At 36.7% G+C, this 11,038-nt stretch overlaps 1 long non-coding RNA gene across 3 annotated transcripts; it reads right to left on the reverse strand.

Annotated features, from left to right (window-relative positions):
• Positions 1-6,580: 6,580 nt before the first annotated feature.
• LOC130464015 (uncharacterized) lies at positions 6,581-10,145 on the reverse strand. Of its 3 annotated transcripts, XR_008924308.1 has the most exons (8): positions 9,901-10,145; positions 9,575-9,641; positions 9,242-9,377; positions 8,954-9,052; positions 8,672-8,872; positions 7,620-8,050; positions 6,974-7,070; positions 6,581-6,894 (listed from the first exon to the last, which is right to left on the reverse strand). It is a non-coding gene; the product is annotated as an uncharacterized lncRNA (long non-coding RNA). The 3 variants fall into 3 exon arrangements; XR_008924309.1 differs by having other exon boundaries at positions 8,954-9,377; positions 9,575-9,632; XR_008924307.1 differs by having other exon boundaries at positions 8,954-9,377; positions 9,901-10,144.
• Between the last annotated feature and the right edge of the window lie 893 nt (positions 10,146-11,038).

Raw genomic sequence — 11,038 nt, forward strand, 5'->3', positions numbered from 1 at the left:
ACTAGAAAGGTTGCTTTCCTTGAATGCCAAGAACCATACAACCAAAATGGACAAACAGAGACACACTTAACCCCTACTATTTGACGCCTTTTCCTATTACTTGTCACAATAACCAAATTCCTCCCTTGTAGTATTGCATACTTTGCAACTCCATCCTTAAAGTTTTCCTAGTTTCAAATCTCTGTCCAACTTTTCACACAAATTTTCTAAAGTCAGCATATTTCCAAACAAATTGTCCTCTTTCCCCCTTTCTAACTGGTTCACCTAATATTTCATTCTCACTCTCTGGTGGTGTGTGGATTTCTTCATCACTGTATTCATATTCACTAACATAACCACCTCCTCTAGTTATTGTAGTCTTCTGTTGAACATTGCTCTTGCATTTTTGTTGTTTACATCCAAGCCTACCTTCAACAGCTTATGTCTGCAAATTATGTGCAAGTTCAAGCAACTTGTTTTTGTAGGTCTTTACCCTTTCCTTTTCTATGATGCACTGCTCATTGTCAGCATCACCATCAACATCATCAAAACCATCAACATCCATATCCTCTAACTCTTTTAGTCTCCAAAAGACCCCTCGTCATCTTCGACAGGTGCCTCATGATCTCCCACAGGTTCCTCATATTCATAACCATTGTGAAAAAAATCATCATTGAACCGATCTTCACTATCACCATCATCAGAAGACTCATAAAATGGATCTGATCCAGGATCTGAATCAGATTCTCTATCAATGAAGTCATCCCATTTTATTGGACTTTCTTGCTTGTTGTCATTCCAGTCATACTCTGGATCTACTTCACTTACATTAAATCTAGCTTGACTCTGCAGATCAGGGAGTGGTGGTTGTGTTTGGGTTTTGGCTGAGAAGGTGTTGCTGTATTTTTAGGGTTTACAGGTTGCTTATTTTTATCTGAAGTGGGTGGTTGTAATGAGGTGGAAGCATCTTTATGGGGAGCATTTAATGAGGTGGAAGCATCTTTGTGGGGAGCATGTGATGGGGTGGAAGCATCTTTTTGGGGCCCACTACTTTTGTTTAGAACAGAATAATTAACTCCCACAAAGATGACTTCAGGTGGTTTGTTGACTTGTTTTGTTCAAGGACTTATCCTAGTTGGCATCATTGTAGGTTTTTTAGCCCTTTTTGGAGTTAGCTTCTTTGCATGGGACTTTACTTTTGGTTTTTGCTGTGTAGAAGAGGGAGGAGGGTGGGTGGGTAGTGATTTAAGCATTATTTGAGTCAGTTTTGTTCTATTTTTAGCATTTTTAGTTTTTATTTTACTTGATTTTATAGCTAAGTTTAGCGCAATTAGCATTTTTTATTAGCTTTTAAGTCTTATATTCTTAATATATTTCTTTTTCTTTATTTCGATAATTTTATAGTTAGTTTCCATTCCATTTATTTCTATTTATTATTATTAATTATTATTTTGATTACTATTATTACTATTACTATTACGTATTTATTTATTTATTTATTTTATTTTTCTATGTATATATATTTTGTGATTATCCCTTTGTTTTTGTTTTTTATTTGTGTAGGTAAGGGTATCATGGCCCGGGGTTGAGTTGCAAGAATCAAAGAAGCAGCAAGCATGAATGAAAAGAAATGGAGCTTGGACCTTGGCGTTTATGGGCCTCGATACTTTGACTCAACTGCTGCCAAGACACACAAGTCACTCCTATCCTACACTCCAATTGAGGGTGAAAGTAATTTTGCCAACCAAAAAGAGTTTCTTGAGGAGAGTTTGCCTATTTCTTTATCACTTCCTTATTTTGATTCTTATTTTTCTTATGTTGTTGTTTTTTCTTTTAATCCCTCTTCTTTTAGGCATCCTTCTCCTCATTGGCATAGGGTTGCAATCTACTTTATTCACATGTTGCATCTTGCCATTGCATACTTAATATCTTGTGAAATGTGTTCTAGTGCATTTGAGAAGTTATTGCGATCTTTGAATTGTTATTTACTAGAATGGTCATCCTTGGGACCTTAAACAAGCCTTTCCCGAGAAGTAATCCGTGTTTTATTGCTTTCATTTTCTTATTTAATTTGAATTTTACTTGTTTTTCAATTCGTGATCTTGTTTTAGATACTTTAGTGGAATAAACGCCCATTTGCAATATCATATGGAAAGCAAAATACGATGTTGGAGAAAGTTGACTACAAATGGAGAAATTTGATCATTTGCGGGTATTTACACCCACCTACTATCCGGTAGTGTCCTTCCTCTCCCTCTTTTTATTACTCTTTGGATTGATTTGGCATATGAATTGATGGGGTATGGGGTTGGATGGTTGAAAATGTTGATTTGGTTGCCTCCATTTCTCTTTCTCTAATGTGTTGTGATTTGCGGAACTATGTATATTGGTTGAATGCGTTTTTTCTTTCCCCCCCTCCCTTCCCTTGAGTCTTTGTTTCAAGCATTGAGGACAATGCTTAATTCTAGCTTGGGGGGATAGCTTTTCGCTAGCTTGGGGGAGGCGTCATTATGTTCGTTTCTTTATTTTCACTTTTTCAATAAAATTCAAAATCCAAAAATATTTTATTTATTTATTTATTTTTATTTATCTTTTCTTTCAAAATTTTGTTAAATAATCAAAAAAAAATTTAAAAAAGTCTAGAAAATCCAAAAAAAAGACTCAAGTGATTGAATAAAAGCACTAAAAATGATTTGCTCATCCAAAGGGAGAATCTTGATGATTTTTAATATGGATTCCCTTGCTTGTCATTTGGATAATTGACTAAATGTATTTCCGTTGGATATTTTCATGTGTGAGTTATGGCGATTAGGGATAACTTAATCTTTGTTGCTTGAGTCTCTACTTGAATAAGTTTTTGATAATTCTAAATGGTAAACTTTGGTTTGAAAAGAATCTATTTTTTTCTCTTTTGGATATTCTTTGCTACCTTAATTCCCTTTGGTGCACTTCATTCCCCCAAGTAAGCTATCACTACTACAATTTCCGTGTGTTGGCGACGCGTTTTTGGCTAATTAGCGACGCCTATAGGCGTCGAGAAAATTTCCCTCGACGCCTATCATTATCGTCGAGGAAATCTTAGTCGAGAATTCTCCACGCTTTTAGGCGTCGAGATTTGGGACGCCTTACGCTGTCCAGGAAGTCTTTGGGGCGTCGAGAATAGCGACGCCTTACAACGTCTTTCTTTGCTTTATGCGTCCAAAATTATGACGTCATATGCTGTCCATAAAATAACAAGGCGTCGAGATCCTCGATGTCTTACTGCGTCTTAAGATGTGTGTTAGGCGCGGATCAAAATTGTTTGACGACGCCTTCCTGGGTCCCTATTCTAGACATCAATTGTCGTCCACAAAGAATTGTGGCGGGAAATTTAAACCTTAATGTAATACAATCATGACATCATAAGGCGTCCAAATTTTGGAAGCTTTTTTTCACCCAAATACAAATTTGTATCTATAGTTTATAAATGAAAATTAAAGTAACAAAATTAATGATTTGAATATATATATATACAACAGATTGATCTTCAATCGATCAACAACTTTTTTTTTTGGCAAATAATAAAATTTTATTATCACCAATTATAAGTAGTAAAATCCATAGCACTGTAGACACCTACTTTTGTCCCCGTTCCCGCAAGGGAAAGGTTCGATGATGAAAGCATAAAAACTCCACATGATAACGCGTCTCCTATAAAATAAACGAATCTCGATTCCCCATTTCATTTCACCCGAAACCCGCTATTTATGGAAACCTGCTAAAAATAGTAATTGCCGTAAAAGGTAGCTTCTAAAAGTGGCAAATCATGAAAGATAGAAACCTGTCAGAATTAGGTGTTGCACTCCAACATAAATCCTAAATGAGATAGAAAACCGCGAGAATCCTATTCCTAATAGGATTCGGAAATAAGAGTTACGTATTAATTAAAATCCTAACGAGCCTAGAGTTCGTAACGGCCCAGACGCATTCCGTCATAAAATTGATACGCGCTAAAAGACTCGAATTAATCTCAAACTCTACGGATTTCAGGAATCCGAATCTGACTAAAGAAAACAGCCCAGACCCTATTTTCAACGCCTGGCTCTGGGCACCAAAATCTTCGGCGCCCAGGCCTGGGCGCTGAAAATACCTGGGTACGTGTTTTTTCCTAATTCTTTGTGGATTAGAACTCTGCAATTCTATCTTTTCAGGAACTCTTCCCTATAAATAGGCCCCTAACTTCGACGTGAAAGGACACACAACAACGACAGATAATTATATTCTGAGTATTGACTCCAACCCTTAGCCTAAGCCTCTCGCTGCGAAACTGTTCACGCGTTCTGTCGCAATCGATCCATAAATCGAACAGAACGTATCCTGTCCCATAATTGAGATTCGTTAAATAAAAAGAAGAAATAGCAAAGTCAAAGTGGTTAGTTTTCTGAGAACCGTGACGCACCTCTCAAGGGTGCGTCGTAATGTGTCCCTTTTCGATGATTTAACTGCTTTCCTCGCCCTTTTTATGAACTGTTAAACTAACCTAATCTGATTGTTCTATCACGCCTAACAAATATAATGTTTTTGGGAAATCGGATTATCATGCTAGGTCCCTTAATGCTATTTAAATCAGATAATCACGATCGAATTAGTATTATATGTTGCATATTGCTAAAATCAACTCAGATTAGTTTAATAGTTAACGCATGTCCCTTCAATTATTTATGATGAGCTAGTAAGGATATCCTGCCTCTGGAGTTATCGACGAGCGAAGTACTCCTCTCGGTAGTTACAGTCCCCCGAACCCTCAATCTCTACCTTGCGGGTGTATGTTGAGAGATCCCCACACCAGGGATCACAAGGGAACCTACGGCCGTCGTGGTCAAACATAATTGCACTCCCTTTATGTCACGATAACCGGGTTTTGTCAGTTTTTCTCATTGTCGTTAAAAACTGAATGGCGACTCCTATATTACTAGTCAATTGGGTGTATACTCACAGGAAATCCAATTACACTTGATTGAATAAAAAGAATCGTCACACCCACGAGGGACAAGGTCACGCATTAGCCTCGCGCTTTTTCGACCCCCTCACAAGCACGTGCACACATTCATATTAATAATTAACTAGGACCTAACCATAAATTTAAAGCCTAGAGAAACTAAAATACAAAGTACGTAAAAGAAAATAAAGCCTCGAAAAACTAAAATTCATAGTACGTAAAAGAAAATAAAGCCTAGAGAAACTAAAATTCACAGTACGTAAAAGAAAATAAGCCTAGAAAAACTAAAATTCATAGTACGTAAAAGAAAATAAAGCCTAGAGTAAGTAACTAGGAACTAGCTATATATTTATAGATGATTGTTCGTAGTAGCTAATATGAAGCTCAAGTGTTCCAGGTTGCTTCATTCTTTCGTTGCTCCTTTATCATGTTGGACGATCTACAAATGTAATAAGTAAAAATATAAGTAACAAGCAGTCAAGTACTGTAGTACTCCGTGTATAAATGTATCCGGCTTTTGAAATTTAAAAAACAATTTGAGAAATCTAAGTGAAGTTTTAGAATGTATCAGAAGTGAAGAAACATTAGCTCTGAAATTCATGACAATATTTTGTCCATTCCTTGATTCCCTTGGTTCTGAATTTTGCAATATGACAATATGACAGTGAATAACGACATGCTTCATACCTGGGGTATGCCCTGGCTCATCAGGTTTAGGTTCGGATATGACATTGGTGTCGAAACTGTTGTCAAAACTGCTATTTGGCTAGTTGGTGCTTGGTAAATATGGTAACAGTATACTTAAAATGCTCAAGATACAATCTGTGTGGCTGTGGTGAGGTATGAAGTGCACTGAGGGGGAGTCAAGGTTGAAATGCAGAAGTGGCCATTGGTATCGTAGCCGTAGGTGGTAGCCTGGTAGGCCTATAACATCTTACATCTGTGTGTGTAACTTTAGTTATGTGTCTGTCAAAGCAGTAGTAACATAATTAGTTGGTTGCATAGGTGAGGCCGTGAGGAAGTGGTAAAGATAGGAAAATGACCAAACAAACCGATATGATATGACCCAATGTATGTTTGTCAAATCTACAAAAGGTCAATAAACATAGTTTTGGCATCAATGGATATATATGTTAGAAATGCTACACATCACAAAACCAGCAGCAGCAGCCACATCCACAGCCACAAGTGCCGAACAAGTACACTATCAAGTAGGATCATGACAGGTAGGTATGATAGAATATCCACTACAACAAAATAACAGTTTAATAGCGCTTTTTTTTAATGAAAGACTGCGCTTTTAAAGCGCTGTTAATTAGCAGCGCTGTTAAAAGAATAACAGCGCTTTTTAAAAGCGCTGTTAATATTTCCTCATTTGGCAGCGTTCAATACATAAGCGCCATTAAAGGTCTGGTTTGGCGGAAAATTTATGCCCCCAACAACTAATTTAATTTAGTAGTGTTTAATTAACTAAAAAGCGCTAATATTTAAGGCGCTTTTTAGTTGTTGGGCTCTTTTTAGTTTTAATTTTTAATTATTAAATATGTGTGACACAAAGTTAAAAACAACTATTAAGAAGAGTAACGTAAGAGTTGAATTAAATAGGTTGCTCTCCACAAAAAGGAAAAAAAATTGAATATATATACATAACATCTAATTTCATTTCTATCATATCAAATAAACGTCTCATGTCCCAAAACTTAAAATCATATGCAATGTTATCTAATTAAACACACTAGAAAAAAAATAGAAAAAAGAAAGAAGTATCTATGTTATATAATACTTCTTTTAATTTCAAATCAACACACTAAAATTAGAATAAAAATACAATTAATCCACCACAGTATTCACACGAGAAGAACACGACGAGTCCATTGAGCTCTGACTTCATCAATCTGTTCTTGATCATAATTCGGAACATTGCAATCATGAAAGTACTACAAAATGAGAAAGTTCACATAATTAGTAACAATACATATAATGTCTAGGCATATTTGAACAAAGAAAAATACATACATCTTTCAAATATTCGAGTTTGCTTATGGTCAAGCATCTCTTAAATGAATCTCATGACATAATATCCAGAATCCATGCCATTCTTTTGCAGAGGATACTACACAAGCAAAATAAAATCAATTATTTATGAATAATATTCAAAAACAAATAAAAACTGTAATAAACATAATAAAAAGACATACTTATATTTGTATCTACTTGGTGCTCATTTTAATTTTCTTCAACAATCATGTTTCACTTCAAACACAAAATAGAGCTATGCAAACATGTATCTTCTTTCTAAGAAAAATAAGAGCTAGCGAAACGGCCCAAACATAACAGGTATTTTATTTACCAAATCAACAAAAGTACAGCCCATTATTATTATTAGAAAGGCGAATATGGATATCCCTCATCAGACAAAACACACAGCTGCTGCAAGCAAACAGTAGATAGAATTTACGTGAAGTAAATCCAAGGGAATTTAAACAGCTAAAATCCCTTCGCTAAGCAAAATTTAAGCCAGGCGTTTAAATCTTCGGTTCTTCAATAGTTGATCAATCAACACAGACTAGTTTTGTAAAGCTATCTGCTAAGCACAAAGATATATAATGCTAAGAATATGAGTTATGTCAAAATATGGAAATGTAGGTTACTACAGGACTACCTCAAGGCACGGGAAGATTCAGGGACTTGCTTGGAGATATGCTTAGCAGTGTCTTTCCACCAAGTGACTTCTACCTCCTTCTCAAGCCTTTTCTTCATGCGTTCTAGATGTGCTTCGAGTTCTGTTATCCGTAGTTCTTGTCTTGCTTCAAGTACCTCATGCAACCGCCTCTCTAGTTCTATTGGTGGAACACCACAAAACTCTAGGATGTCAACATACTAGGAAAAGACCTACAACACTTCAAAACCCGATTTCCCCTATCTTTGACAAACTTAACCCCTCCATGCTCTAACATTGATGTAGTCTTTCAGCCGTTCCACTGATTTATCAGCAGGCTTGACCACCACTTGAACTTGTTTCAACTCCAGCCTTTGAACAATCATTTTCATCCTCACATCTCGATGTTTAGTGCATTAACGATTTAATTCATTCTACATAACAAGAACGGAGACTAAAACAAGGCAACAAACTAAATTTTATGCACATAAAAGCAAAAGCTGCAAGAACACATATTGTATAAACATATTACAGACTACAGACCGCAGTAATACATTTGATTCATACACTCTCAGACCCTGTCAATGTCACATCAACACTAGCTAGTCAGAAATCAGTAATTCTTTTCAATTTTTTAACTACTTTCTCCTAATAAGTCCTATTGTACTGTATGTAGGGTTCTGCACACCCTAGTACTCCCTACTCTCTGCAGCCTACTCTTTCTCTCTCTCTCTCTCCCCTCCTTATGCCTTCTGAAAATGTACTTTTCACTCTTTTTCTAATTGCTTTTATTTGAATAATTTCTGTTACTCCGGCCTCATCCTATAAATATGATCCTTATGTTTAAAGTCTCAGTCTTAACCTGAGCAGTGAATAGATACATAACAGATACTATACACATATTGGGGAGGGAAAAAGATCTGTGTTTCATACATGACAGATACAATACACATAAACTGCACATAACCCTGGATCTTTCAAGATCAAGGCAATCTATTCTTCATTGTTCTGGGACAATCAAGTTTAACAAGATAGAATCATTTGTAAATGAATACCTTGGTTGAAATCTTGCACCGAGGAATAATTCGATGGTTGTATAGTGCAGGCTCTTCAGGTGATACTATCTCTGGTAGGGGTCCGTACAAGTTTTCCCTCGTGCTTAGGTTGAAGAACACAACAACTGAAACCCGTGGTTCTTGCTGAGGATTATCATACGCTCGGTATTCTACACTCATGTACTTATCATCCGAGAGGAGCTGAATATAAAACAGAACCAATCAACTTTAAAAAATTGAAACTAGTTATATAAGAGAAAATATAGGAATATGTTTTTATACCCGAAGCAAGTCGCCGACATTGGTAACAAGTGCACCTTGGATTGGCTTGACATTAACCCATTTCCCCTCATGTTTAACTTGGAACCCACCAAATTGATCCTGCAACAACAGTGTGAGAACGCCAGGATCAGTATGGGATGCGATCACAAGTTCCGAACTGTCTTGTTGAGCTGGGGACAATATGGATAATAGTGGCCTGCCATAACTCTGTCTCCTGAACATGACATCTCTTTCAACTTATCAACCTCCACTCCCAATCCTTGAGAGAATAGCCCAAGAGTGTCTTACCTAACTGTTTAACTTCCTTATCCCACTCAATAATCTCATCTCTGCCAGAATATGGAATTGGAAACAACATCATATATGAGAATTAGTCTCTCCAGAGGATTAATCAGACCAGCTTGTCTCCAGAGGATTAATGTGACTGCACAACAATATGAGCCAATTTGGGATTACTGATTTATATCATATAGTAAATTTGGGAATTATATCCCAAAATTATCAGCAATACAGGCAATTATGAAGTATATATTAATTTTTTTAATCAAATATAAGATTAATCATAATCAAATTCGCAGCTTCCATAAAAACGCTATTTTACAAGAAATTAATGTATTATACCATCAGTTTGAGAAGTAGGAGGATCTTTCTCCTTGAGCTCCATCAAAATCCTCTTGGACTGCATTCCCTTAAAACCAAAAAAATCAAAATAGATCAAGTTAGATCTTAGCTAAAATCATCGAATAAACTTGTCAAAATCTACAAATTATGGGAAAAAAGGACACCAAATTCAACAAAAGTAAACCAGCATATCGCAATTAAACTGCAATTAACAGATACCAAATCGAAAATTCCTAATTGACAAACCTGTAAAACGCAAATCACAATACTAAAATCTATACCACAAATAACAATTTACAACTCATTGAAATTTCAGCAAAACTTACCAAGAAGAAGAAGAATCGCAAAACTGCAAATGAAATTGACAAATTTCAGATTGAAGGGAACTCGGCGATTTTGGATTGAAGGGAACCTAAATTTTCGATTGAGGGTTCGAATTGGGAATGAAAAGTGTAGTTTAGCGTTCTGGAAATTTTTGGGGGGAGATAAAGATGAACCGCATAGATCGTGGCCTCGAGTCACGTGGTAAATGGTTTTTGTGGGCGTCACAGTGTTTTTTTTCCCTTTGGGTAAAGAGTTAAGGAGCACTCCGAGACTCCGAGTGTTTCAACAGCACTTTAATAAAAAACGCTGTATTATAAATTTATCAATTATAACCACAGCGTTTTTTCATAAACGCTGTAAATTAGATGCTGTTAATTACTCATTTTGTTGTAGTGATCACAACAATAGCATAGATCTTACTGGTGTGCTGGAAACCCCCACGTATGTTAGGAAATATACCAATCAGGGGAATAGGGGGGCAGCGGGAAGGGAAGTAAGTGGGTGAAATACAAATGAAAAGGTCCAATCTTTGAGATTCAAGACTCCATTTTTCAATATACAAGTTCAAAATTTCAAGTTCAAACATTTCAAGTTCTACATTTCAAGTTCTATATTTCAAGTTCAATATTTCTATATTCAAAATCCAAGACACTTTAGGTCGAGCAACTTGACCTAAAGTAGAGATTTTTTACTTTGAATCCGCGTCGGACGCACTTATTCTTAAGGAGTCGTTTGGCGTTCGGATCTCATGTGCTAATGTTCAAGTTCAAAATCGCATTTATTTCCCCATCAAGTTGGGACGACCTGAAAATCAGCATATTAATGTGAACGGGCAGAACCGCATAACGAATCTCGGCTCCCTCGGGAGTTGGGACTAAGGATACCTTTTTTCGCCAATAGGGGGGTGCATACGCCGCGCATGTTGCCCACTCGGTACTTGTGCAGATAGTACACCTATCCCGAACCCAATCGCTCGCTCATTAGGTCCCTCTCGCCTGCATGCCCCTTGGCTTGCACTTGCGGGTTGGCCTCTTGGGCGAAATTCGTCTGTTGAAGACACTACCTCGACCGGGGCATGTGTTGGATCTACGATAGAAGCGGTACCAAGCCAGGCGCAAATAACTACCCATAGAAGCCTAT

This window comes from Spinacia oleracea, chromosome 6 (assembly GCF_020520425.1).
Source record: "Spinacia oleracea cultivar Varoflay chromosome 6, BTI_SOV_V1, whole genome shotgun sequence".
NCBI classification, from domain to species: domain Eukaryota; kingdom Viridiplantae; phylum Streptophyta; class Magnoliopsida; order Caryophyllales; family Amaranthaceae; genus Spinacia; species Spinacia oleracea.